This window comes from Pseudophryne corroboree, chromosome 5, assembly GCF_028390025.1.
Source record: "Pseudophryne corroboree isolate aPseCor3 chromosome 5, aPseCor3.hap2, whole genome shotgun sequence".
Lineage (NCBI taxonomy): Eukaryota > Metazoa > Chordata > Amphibia > Anura > Myobatrachidae > Pseudophryne > Pseudophryne corroboree.
Window position 1 is genome coordinate 184070862 of NC_086448.1, and position 11752 is coordinate 184082613.

The following is an 11752-nucleotide window of genomic DNA, read 5'->3' on the forward strand; positions in this document are numbered from 1 at the left end:
CCACTGTGTCCATACAATTCAGGGCACAGTGGGAGGCAGCATTCATCTCATATGTAGATTAAATAACTGCATTCAGCTGTGAATACTTTTGTGCCTAGTACAAGGGTGTCTGTTCTCCCCTCTTTTTTCAAAAAACTAATTTTTTTATTCATTTTTTTCTTTATATATGATTTTCAGTGCAAATAACACCATTTGTTTATTGTGCAAAACGGCCTCCCCATATGCATTCTGAATGTTCAGTATTAATACCAAGTGATATCTGACCATAGGAACATTCAGCATTTGCAAAAAATAAGAGGATCATTCCCTGTCGAATTACTATATTTATATGATTAGTTCCAGTACAAAAATACAACTGTCTGATATCCAGTCATAGGAACATCTAATATATGCTTTAAGAGTATACATCCTTTGCTCTCTGTATAAATGTGATACAACAATAGCATTTTTTATATGGGGCAACAAACACCCATCAGAATACGGGGAGGTTTTTTCCAAAACACTGAATCATTAATATTATACTCAGGGGATTATTCCCTGTCAGACTATCATATCTTTAAAATCTGTCAGGGATAACCGCACACTGGAATTGATTGCACATGTTGGAGATTTACTCACCTACGGTCAAACCGCACTGAGTATGCCCAATCTCGTCTGATCTTGGAAGCCATACACTGCAGGGCCTGGTCAGTACCCGGTTGGGAGACCACCAGGGAATACTAGGTACCGTAGGTATTTTACTCTCATACCATTTGAGTCTTTCCAGCTATTTGTGCAGTCCCAGACATTTAATTTTTCCCTAATATCCAATTCTGATATTCTGACATGGGATAGCTGAACCCAATGGAGCAGGTCTACTCCTACAAAGATTCTTTCAATCCATTATTGGAGTAATTTTTTGGATCATTAAGGGAGTAAACATAATTTCGCCTTTCTATATATTTTCATCGCCCCAAAATTTGTAGCAATTATTTCTATTCGCTTTCTTCCTTTTATCAAGTATATCTTAATAAAAGTTAAGTATTAATTTACTCATATTTTCATAATTCATCACTTTTATTAAAAAAAAAATTTCTAAGTGTGCCCTGGAAAAGGCATATAGCTGCTTTTGTCTTTTGCTCTTTCTTAAGACCACCCTTCTTCATACTGAAAACCAAGTCATCAAGTCTGTGGTTTATATTGAAATAATCTCAGCACTTTGCTTGCTGAAGAGTAAACAATTTAATTAGGACAGTATAGAATTGGGAAGATGCATACATTTTATGAAATTAAATTAAATGTATTCATTTACGCTTTATGTTTAACTTATAAACAATTGTAAATATTTATATTACAGTACAGTTAATACTGTGTTTTACAGTATGAAATACAGTATTTAGTCAAAATGACAAAATGTTTATTTTCTCAGTGAAAGGATGTGTAAACTAAATTTCAGTATGTTAGGTTTTTTTTTATAAAAAAGCAGCAAAAACATAGAAAACATTTGACCTCCTCCATTACCTCTAGAAATGCCACCAAATGTATAGTACAGTTATAACAAAATCATGTACAATGCACAGAATTACATGAGTGTTGTGTTTAAACACAGATGCTTCTGCCCCAGGCAGTACAATTACTGATGTTATTAGGACTTCGTGTTTACTAAAACCATAAACACCATGGCATACTTGCTATAGTAATAACATAATAATACCGCTATTAATGGATATTTATTATCTTAAAACCTTTAGTTCAGGCAGAAGAGTCATCGGATACAGTGAATGATGTGATATTAAATATTAAGGACTGTAACCTTCGAAATTGTCTTTAATTGCTCAAAGCACAGTACAATCTATAAGTTAGAATTAATCTTGTAATCCCTGTGCAGACTGTGAGCAATCTCAAGTGTTATACTGTATGTATGCCCTCTCTATAACTAATGTATGCCATTTCAGTCTTTTCCAGACATGGTTAGACATCCAATGATGTCCTACCCAGTCCCCACTATAGGGGCAATTCAATTATTTAATAAAAAATTATTGCGGCTAATTGATTAGAATCAATTTGGGCAATACTCTGTTACAAGCCTAGACAGCCCATCACACAGATTTCTGACTGTTTGGCATAATCACAGTGCAACCACATCAATAAGTACTGTAGGTCAGCTAAATTTAATGTGGCCAAACTGCACTGATCTATACAGTGGGAGGGGAGATTCAATAAAGTGAGGTAACTCCCTAGGAGGAATTTCCAGCTTGGATGTGCACCTTTAACACCTCCATGCAGAGAGGTAATTATTCCTGGATGAAACTGTTTCCTGCAAGGATCAACAGTGTAACTATTTGAGATTTATTCTTTCTGGATTGAAAGGCTTGAACTCAACATCTATTCATCCATTAATTAATTAATTAATTAGTTAATTAACTAACTAATTCATCCATTCAGTCCATGAAAAAGCGTACCTTGTTTATACATTGTTTTTTCATTATTAAGTTTCTTTTCTAGGATCAATATACACAATTTTCAGTAATATTTCTTAAAACAATAAAGCATTGGAAATTTCATAAAGTAAAAATTCATACAAAAGCATTCTATGCTGCTTGGTATGCTTTAAGGTAATCTTTTAGAGATGGTGTATATATGGGGAATGCTTCCAAATGGAACATGCTGTGGTCACCAGAAATCCGATGAGTGAACGCACAAATGGCTTTGGATTTATTTTTAGTGTCACATTCATAAACAATAATCTAAAACACAGATAAACGCCAGTGAACATAATTTCCTTGAGATTACAAATTTAATTTGGGCCATGACAGGGAGCCATGGAATTGTTACCAACGGGCACATATTTGCGAGAAACTTACTTGTTGAATATATGACTAAAACCTATGTATAGTTGTGTATTAAATTTACATGAAAATTATCAACAGTGTGTAACAGATTTAACAGATAATTTATGGCATTAATTGGTGCTTAGTTAACAGAAAGTTAATGTTGCTTTCTACTTAGATTGTTGAGTTATTCAGTTACATATTTCTTGTCATCATCATTGACAGTGCCGTAACTAGGCATTTTAGCGCTGTGTGCAAGAAACGGCATTGGCGCCACCCCCCTATGTAAGATAGTGGCAGTGCGCGGAGCAGGCGCGTGAAAAATATATAGGGGCGTGGCTTCATGGGGAAGGGGAGTGTCCACAAAATAATACCGATTCATACTACGGTGCACAGTAGTCTCCATTATTCAAATTACGCTGCACAGTAGCGCCACTACACCAGGTAGAGCCCCTTTTACACATTACGGCAGACAGCGTCCCCTTTTGTACACATTACGGCAGACAGCGTCCCCCTTTTTACACATTACAGCAGACAGCGTGCCTTTTTACAGTTTACGACAGACAGTCCCCCTTTTTACACATTACAGCAGGCAGCGTCCCCTTTTTACACATTATGGCAGACAGTCCCCCTTTTTACACATTACAGCAGGCAGCGTCCCCTTTTTACACATTACGGCAGGCAGCGTCCCCCTTATTACACATTACGGCAGACAGCGTCCCCTTATTACACATTACGGCAGACATCGTTCCCCTTATTACACATTACAGCAGACAGCGTCCCCCTTTTTACTAGAGATGTGCACCGGACATTTTTCGGTGTTTTGTGTTTTGGTTTTGGATTCGGTACCGCGACCGTGTTTTGGATTTGGACGCATTTTGGCAAAACCTCCCTTAATAATTTTTGTCGGATTCGGGTGTTTTTTTCCAATAAACCCTCAAAAACAGCTTAAATCATGGAATTTGGGGGTAATTTTGATCCTATAGTATTATTAACCTCAATAACCATAATTTCCACTCATTTCCAGTCTATTCTGAACACCTCACAATATTATTTTTAGTCCTAAAATTTGCACCAAGGTCACTGGATGACTAAGCTAAGTGACGCAAGTGGGCGGCACAAACACCTGGCCCATCTAGGAGTGGCACTGCAGTGTCAGACAGGATGGCACTTAAAAAAATAGTCCCCAAACAGCACATGATGCAAAGATAAAAAAAAAGAGGTGCAAGATGGAATTGTCCTTAGGCCCTCCCACCCACCCTTATGTTGTATAAACAGGACATGCACACTTTAACAAACCCATCATTTCAGCGACAGGGTCTGCCACACGACTGTGGCTGAAATGAAAAAAGAAGCAATCAATCTCTCCTTGCACAAACTGGCTCTACAGAGGCAAGATGTCCACCTCCTCCTCATCGTCCGATTCCTCACCCCTTTCACTGTGTACATCCCCCTTCTCACAGAGTATTAATTCGTCCCCACTGGAATCCACCATCACAGGTCCCTGTGTACTTTCTGGAGGCAATTGCTGCTAAATGTCTCCACGGAGGAATTAATTATAATTCATTTTAATGAACATCATCTTCTCCACATTTTCTGGAAGTAACCTCCTACGCCGATCGCTGACAAGGTTACCGTCTGCACTAAACACTCTTTCTGTGTACACACTGGAGAGGGGGGCAACTTAGGTAAAATAAAGCCAGTTTGTGCAAGGGCCTCCAAATTGCCTCTTTTTCCTGCCAGTATACGTACGGACTGTCTGACATGCCTACTTGGATGCTGTCACTCATATAATCCTCCACCATTCTTTCAATGGTGACAGAATCATATGCAGTGACAGTAGACTACATGTCAGTAATCGTTGGCAGGTCCTTCAGTCCGGACCAGCGGGTGGTTTTGGAAATTTTATTCTTTTCCTCGCAGCTCCAGTGGCGGTAGAAAATGAAGGAGGAGCTGATGACGGGTCACGTTCCGCTTGACTTGACAATTGTCTCACCAGCAGATCTTTGAACATTTGCAGACTTGTGTCTGCCGGAAAGAGAGATACAACGTAGGCTTTAAACCTAGGATCGAGCACGGTGGCCAAAATGTAGTGCTCTGATTTCAACAGATTGACCACCCGTGAATCCTAGTTAAGCGAATGAGGGGCTCCATCCACAAGTCCCACATGCCTAGCGAAATCGCTCCATTTTAGCTCTTCTTTCAATCTCTCCAGCTGCTTCTGCAAAAGCCTGATGAGGGGAATGACCTGACTCAGGCTGGCAGTGTCTGAACTGACTTCACGTGTGGCAAGTTCAAAGGGTTGGAAAACCTTGCACAACGTTGAAATCATTCTCCACTGCGCTTGAGTCAGGTGCATTCCCCCTCCTTTGCCTATATCGTAGGCAGATGTATAGGTTGGAATGGCCTTTTGCTGCTCCTCCATCCTCTGAAGCATATAGAGGGTTGAATTCCACCTCGTTACCACCTCTTGCTTCAGCTGATGGCAGGGCATGTTCAGAGTGTTTGCTGGTGCTCCAGTCTTCGGCACACAGTGGCTGAATGCCGAAAGTGGCCCGCAATTCTTCGGGCCACCGACAGCATCTCTTGCACGGGGCTGTCATTTTAAAAAAAATTCTGCACCACCAAATTCATTGTATGTGCAAAACATGGGACGTGCTGGAATTTGCCCACATGTAATGCACGCACAATATTGGTGGCGTTATCCGATGTCACAAATCCCCAGGAGAGTCCAATTGGGGTAAGCCATTCTGCAATGATGTTCCTCAGTTTCCGTAAGAGGTTGTCAGCTGTGTGCCTCTTATGGAAAGCGGTGATGCAAAGTGTAGCCTGCCTAGGAACGAGTTGGCGTTTGCAAGATGCTGCTACTGGTGCCGCCGCTGCTGTTGTTGCTGCGGGAGGCAATACATCTACCCAGTGGGCTGTCACAGTCATATAGTCCTGACCCTGCCCTGCTCCACTTGTCCACATGTCCGTGGTTAAGTGGACAGTGGGTACAACTGCATTTTTTAGGACACTGGTGACTCTTTTTCTGACGTCTGTGTACATTCTCGGCATCGCCTGCCTAGAGAAGTGGAACCTAGATGGTATTTGGTATCGGGGACACACTACCTCAAGCAATTCTCTAAGTCCCTGTGAACTAACAGCGGATACCGGACGCACGTCTAACACCAACATAGTTGTCAAGGCCTGAGTTATCCACTTTGCAACAGGATGACTGCTGTGATATTTCATCTTCCTCGCAAACTGTTGGACAGTGAATTGCTTACTGGAAGTAGTACAAGTGGTCTTCCGACTTCCCCTCTGGGATGACGATCGACTCCCAGCAGCAACAACAGCAGCGCCAGCAGCAGTAGGCGTTACACTCAAGGATCCATCGGAGGAATCCCAGTTAGGAGAGGACTCGTCAGACTTGCCAGTGACATGGCCTGCAGGATTATTGGCGTTCCTGTCTAAGGAGGAAATTGACATTGAGGGAGTTGGTGGTGTGGTTTGCAGGAGCTTGGGTACAAGAGGAAGAAGGCATTTAGTTGTCAGTGGACTGCTTCCGCTGTCACCCAAAGTTTTTGAACATGTCAATGACTTCTGATGAATGTGCTCCAGGTGACGTATAAGGAAGGATGTTCCTAGGTGGTTAACGTCCTTACCCCTACTTATTACAGCTTGACAAAGGCAACACATGGCTTGACACCAGTTGTCCGCTTTTCTGTTGAAATAATTCCACACCGAAGAGGTGATTTATTTTGTATTTTGACCAGGCATGTCAATGGCCTTATTCATCCCATGGACAACAGGTGTCTCCCTAGGTGCCTGACTTAAACAAACCACCTCACCATCAGAATCCTCCTTGTCAATTTCCACCTCAGCACCAGCAACACTAATATCCTCATCCTGGTGTACTTCAACAGTGACATCTTCAATTTGACTATCAGGAACTGGACTGTGGGTGCTCCTTCCAGCACTTCCAGGGGGGGTGCAAATGGTGGAAGGAGCCACCTCTTCCCATCCAGTGTTGGGAAGGTCAGGCATCGCAACCGCCACAATTGGACTCTCCTTTGGGATTTGGGATTTAGAAGAACGCACAGTTCTTTGCTGTGCTTTTGCCAGCTTAAGTCTTTTCATTTTTCTAGCGGGAGGATGAGTGCTTCCATCCTCATGTGAAGCTGAACCACTAGCCATGAACATAGGCCAGGGCCTCAGCCGTTCCTTGCCACTCCGTGTTGTAAATGGCATATTGGCAAGTTTACGCTTCTCCTCAGACGCTTTTAATTTAGATTTTTGGGTCATTTTACTGAACTTTTGTTTTTTGGATTTTACATGCTCTCTACTATGACATTGGGCATCGGCCTTGGCAGACAACGTTGATGGCATTTCATTGTCTCTGCCATGACTAGTGGCAGCAGCTTCAGCACTAGGTGGAAGTGGATCTTGATCTATCCCTATTTTACCCTCCACATTTTTGTTCTCCATTTTTTAATGTGTGGAATTATATGCCAGTAATATATCTGGAATTAGGCGGCAGTAATGTCTGGAATTAGATACCACTAGATAGATGCCAGTTACCACTGTGACTGGAATGATGATGACCTATGCACAGTGACAGGACACTACCACAGCACCCTTCAAGATGCAGCACGAGACACTAGACTTTTAGTCACCACAATGCAGCACTGATACTGAGCACAGATATTGAGCACTGTTCAGGATACTAGAACTGACACTGGGCAGCGAGAACAGCTCTGGACTACTGTACTATACTACCATATACTGGTCACCACAATGCAGCAATGATAATAATGAGCACAGATATTGAGCACTGTTCAGGATAATAGAACTGACACTGGGCAGCAAGAATAGCACTGGACTACTGTACTGTACTACTATATACTGGTCAGTGGCCACCACAATTCAGCAATGATAATAATGAGCACAGATATTGAGCACTGTTCAGGATAATAGAACTGACACGGAGCAGCAAAATACAGCAATGGACTACTGTACTGTACTACCATATACTGGTCCCCACAATGCAGCAATGATAATAATGAGCACAGATATTGAGCACTGTTCAGGATAATAGAACTGACACGGAGCAGCAAAATACAGCAATGGACTACTGTACTGTACTACCATATACTGGTCCCCACAATGCAGCAATGATAATAATGAGCACAGATATTGAGCACTGTTCAGGATAATAGAACTGAAACTGGGCAGCGAGAACAGCACTGGACTACTGTACTGTACTACTATATACTGGTCAGTGGTCACCACAATGCAGCAATGATAATAATGAGCACAGATACTGAGCACTGTTCAGGATAACAGAACTGACATAGAGCAGCAAAAGACAGCAATGGACTACTGTACTGTACTACCATATACTGGTCACCACAATGCAGCAATGATAATAATGAGCACAGATATTGAGCACTGTTCAGGATAATAGAACTGACACTGGGCAGCGAGAACAGCACTGGACTACTGGACTGTACTACTATAAACTGGTCAGTGGTCACCACAATGCAGCAATGATAATAATGAGCACAGATATTGAGCACTGTTCAGGATAATAAAACTGACACTGGGCAGCGAGAACAGCACTGGACTACTGTACTGTACTACTATATACTGGTCACCACAATGCAGCACTGATACTGAGCACAGATATTGAGCTGATATTTAGCTGATATTGGGCCATTCAGAGTGAAAATGGTGGCGATGCACGGCTCTTTATATGGAATCCGAATCTCACAAGAATCCGACTGGAGGATGATAATGTTTTCCCCCGTTCTGGTTTTGCGTGTAAGGCGGGAAGAACCGAGGCTGCCTCGGACCCATGTAAACCACGTGAAGGTCGAAAGGGTTCGGATCTCGACGAACCGAACCCGCTCATCTCTACTTTTTACACATTAAGACAGCGTCCCCCTTTTTACACATTTTGGCAGACAGAAGAGAGAGAGAGAAAAAAAGAGAGAGAGAGAGAAAGGGAGAGAAAGAGAGGGAGAGAGATATACTTACCATCTCTCCCCGCTGGCAGTCAGGCTGCTCGTTCCCGGGCAGCGGAGAAGTAGGAGGAGGGAGGGGGACTGTAGCGGCAGCAGCGCTATGTAATTGGTGGAGGTGCTGCTGCAGCAACCCCTCTCCTTCCGTATTGGCTGCCCGCCGCTGTGAATGCTGGGATGAGGGAAGCGCATCCCAGCATTCACAGCAGCGCCAGGCAGCCATTACGGAAGGAGAGGGAACTTCTGCAGCGGCGCTACTACCAATGACATAGCGCTGCTGCGGCTCCAGTCCCCCTCCCTCCTCCTCCTTCCCTGCCTGTGGCGCTGCTGCTCTCCTCCACCGCGGCAAACGGCACAGAACAGGCGGCTTGTAATGAGTCAATTTGACTCACTACAAGCCACTGGCCGTGCGCCCTCAGGGCAACTGCGCTATGTGCCAGGCACACCTGGCACATAGGTAGGTACGGCGCTGATCAATGACATCACATTAGTATGATAACACACATGTGAGAGGAGGCAAAACATTCTATGCATGATGTGGCCGGAGACCTCCCACAGCCACATGGGTAATGACAGCCGCAGCACGTAAGGGGCTAACCCTTCATGCCCGGCGCCATTTTTAAATGGACGAATTGGCGCTGGGCACCATGTACTGTAAATGCATGTTTAATACTGTGTTTTCACCATGTTATCTTTAATGCTCTAGGAACAGTTGTAGGATTGCACATTTAAAATGCATGCAAATGGCAGCACTTAGTAGGAATGCGTAAGCTGTTTTAGTTTTAAAATGCATTGACATTTGAGGATAAATTGCCTTGGAACCTTCTCACCTAGGAATTGAGATGTTGATGACCCTGGCACCTGAAAAGGGGTCTGTGGACAAGCCATTTCTTTGAGATTGAGATGTGTCTCTGTGTAACCATTATAGACACATGCAGGTGAAAGGCTTTGTTTGCTGTCTTCTCAGAATCGCCTATTATGTAATAAACCCATACTTGCCTACTTTTGAAAACTAGTTTCAGGGAGATTCCAGGTGGCTGCAGAACACGCAGCGCTTTCCGTTGGGGGGGGGGGGGGCTTGGTGTCATGCTCCGCCCAAAGGGTGTGTCTAGGTCCACCTATAAGGGGATTTATTGCCACTCAGGGGTGTGTCCTGATGAAAACTTTAGTACTAAAACCAGCCAAAAACAAAAAGAGTAATAATATAGGTACACTAAAGTAATAATAGGTGCACTATATATTACGGTAGTGTGTACTGTACACTGGTGAGAAGAGACGGACGAACAGAAAACCTAAAGAATAATATATATATATATATATATATATATATATAGCACCATAATGCATTACATTATATACACAGCCAGAGCCATAAGTAGACATTTTTGGTGCCCTGTGTCAGAAATAGAAATGGTGCCCCCACCGAAACGTAAAATAGGGCCTGTGCGCCGAAGGCGCGCCCCAAAAAATTTAGGGGCATGGTTCCATGGGAAAGTGGTATGACCACGTAATTCACATTACATACCCTATACAGTAGTGTACATTTGTCACATTACATCACACAGCAGTACCCCTTATACACATTACGTGTGACAGCCCCTTATATACACCATACGCCAGGTAGCCTCTTACGCACATCATGCCAGGTAGCCTCTTACACACATTACCCCAGGTAGAGTCCCTTATACACACTACGCCAGGTGGAGCCCCTATACCTGAGAGAGAGATAGAGAGACTGTGTGTGTGTGTGTGTGTGTGTGTGTGTGTGTGTGTGTGTGTGTGTGTGTGTCACACCATGATAGACAGCAGCGCTTCAGCAAGACCGACAGCTCCATGCCTCACCCGCCTCTGCAAGCAGCTCTGGGACCCGCTGCTCCATGTCCCCTCATATTACCACAGTAACACATTACATTACATTTTACACAGCCCCCTCACCCCCCATATTACACACACATTACATTACACACACACCAATATTACACGCAGTAGCACATTACATTACACCCCCCCATATTACACGCAGTAGCAGATTACATTACACCCCCCCATATTACACGCAGTAGCACATTACATTACACCCCCCATATTACACGCAGTAGCACATTACATTACATTACACCCCCCCATATTACACGCAGTAGCACATTACATTACATTACACCCCCCCATATTACACACAGTAGCACATTACATTACACCCCCCCATATTACAAGCAGTAGCACATTACATTACACCCCCCCATATTACACACAGTAGCCCATTACATTACACCCCCCATATTACACGCAGTAGCACATTACATTACACCCCCCCATATTACATGCAGTAGCACATTACATTACATTATACTCCCCCATATTACACGCAGTAGCACATTACATTACATTACACCCCCCCATATTACACGCAGTAGCACATTACATTACATTACACCCCCCCATATTACATGCAGTAGCACATTACATTACATTACACCCCCCCATATTACACGCAGTAGCACATTACATTACATTACACCCCTCCATATTACACACAGTAGCACATTACATTACACCCCCCATATTACACGCAGTAGCACATTACATTACACCCCCCCATATTACATGCAGTAGCACATTACATTACATTACACCCCTCAATATTACACACAGTGGCACATTACACAACACCCCCCCCCCCAGATTACACACAGCAGCACATTACACTATACCCACCCATATTACATACAGCAGCATTTCACTACCCCCCCCCCCCATCATATTACACTCAGTGGCACATTACATTACACCCCCCCCCCGTATTACAGCAGTAGCACATTACACTACTACCCCCCCATGTTACACACAGTAGCACATTGCATTACTACCCCCCCCCCAATAACCCCCAGCAGACACAGGCCCTCATTCCGAGTTGATCGCTCGCAAGGCGATTTTAGC

General features: G+C 43.4%; 1 pseudogene; it reads left to right on the forward strand.

Moving 5' to 3' along the window:
• The first annotated feature begins 616 nt into the window (after positions 1 to 616).
• On the forward strand, positions 617 to 735 carry LOC134929923 (5S ribosomal RNA; annotated as a pseudogene).
• The last annotated feature ends 11017 nt before the right edge of the window (positions 736 to 11752 follow it).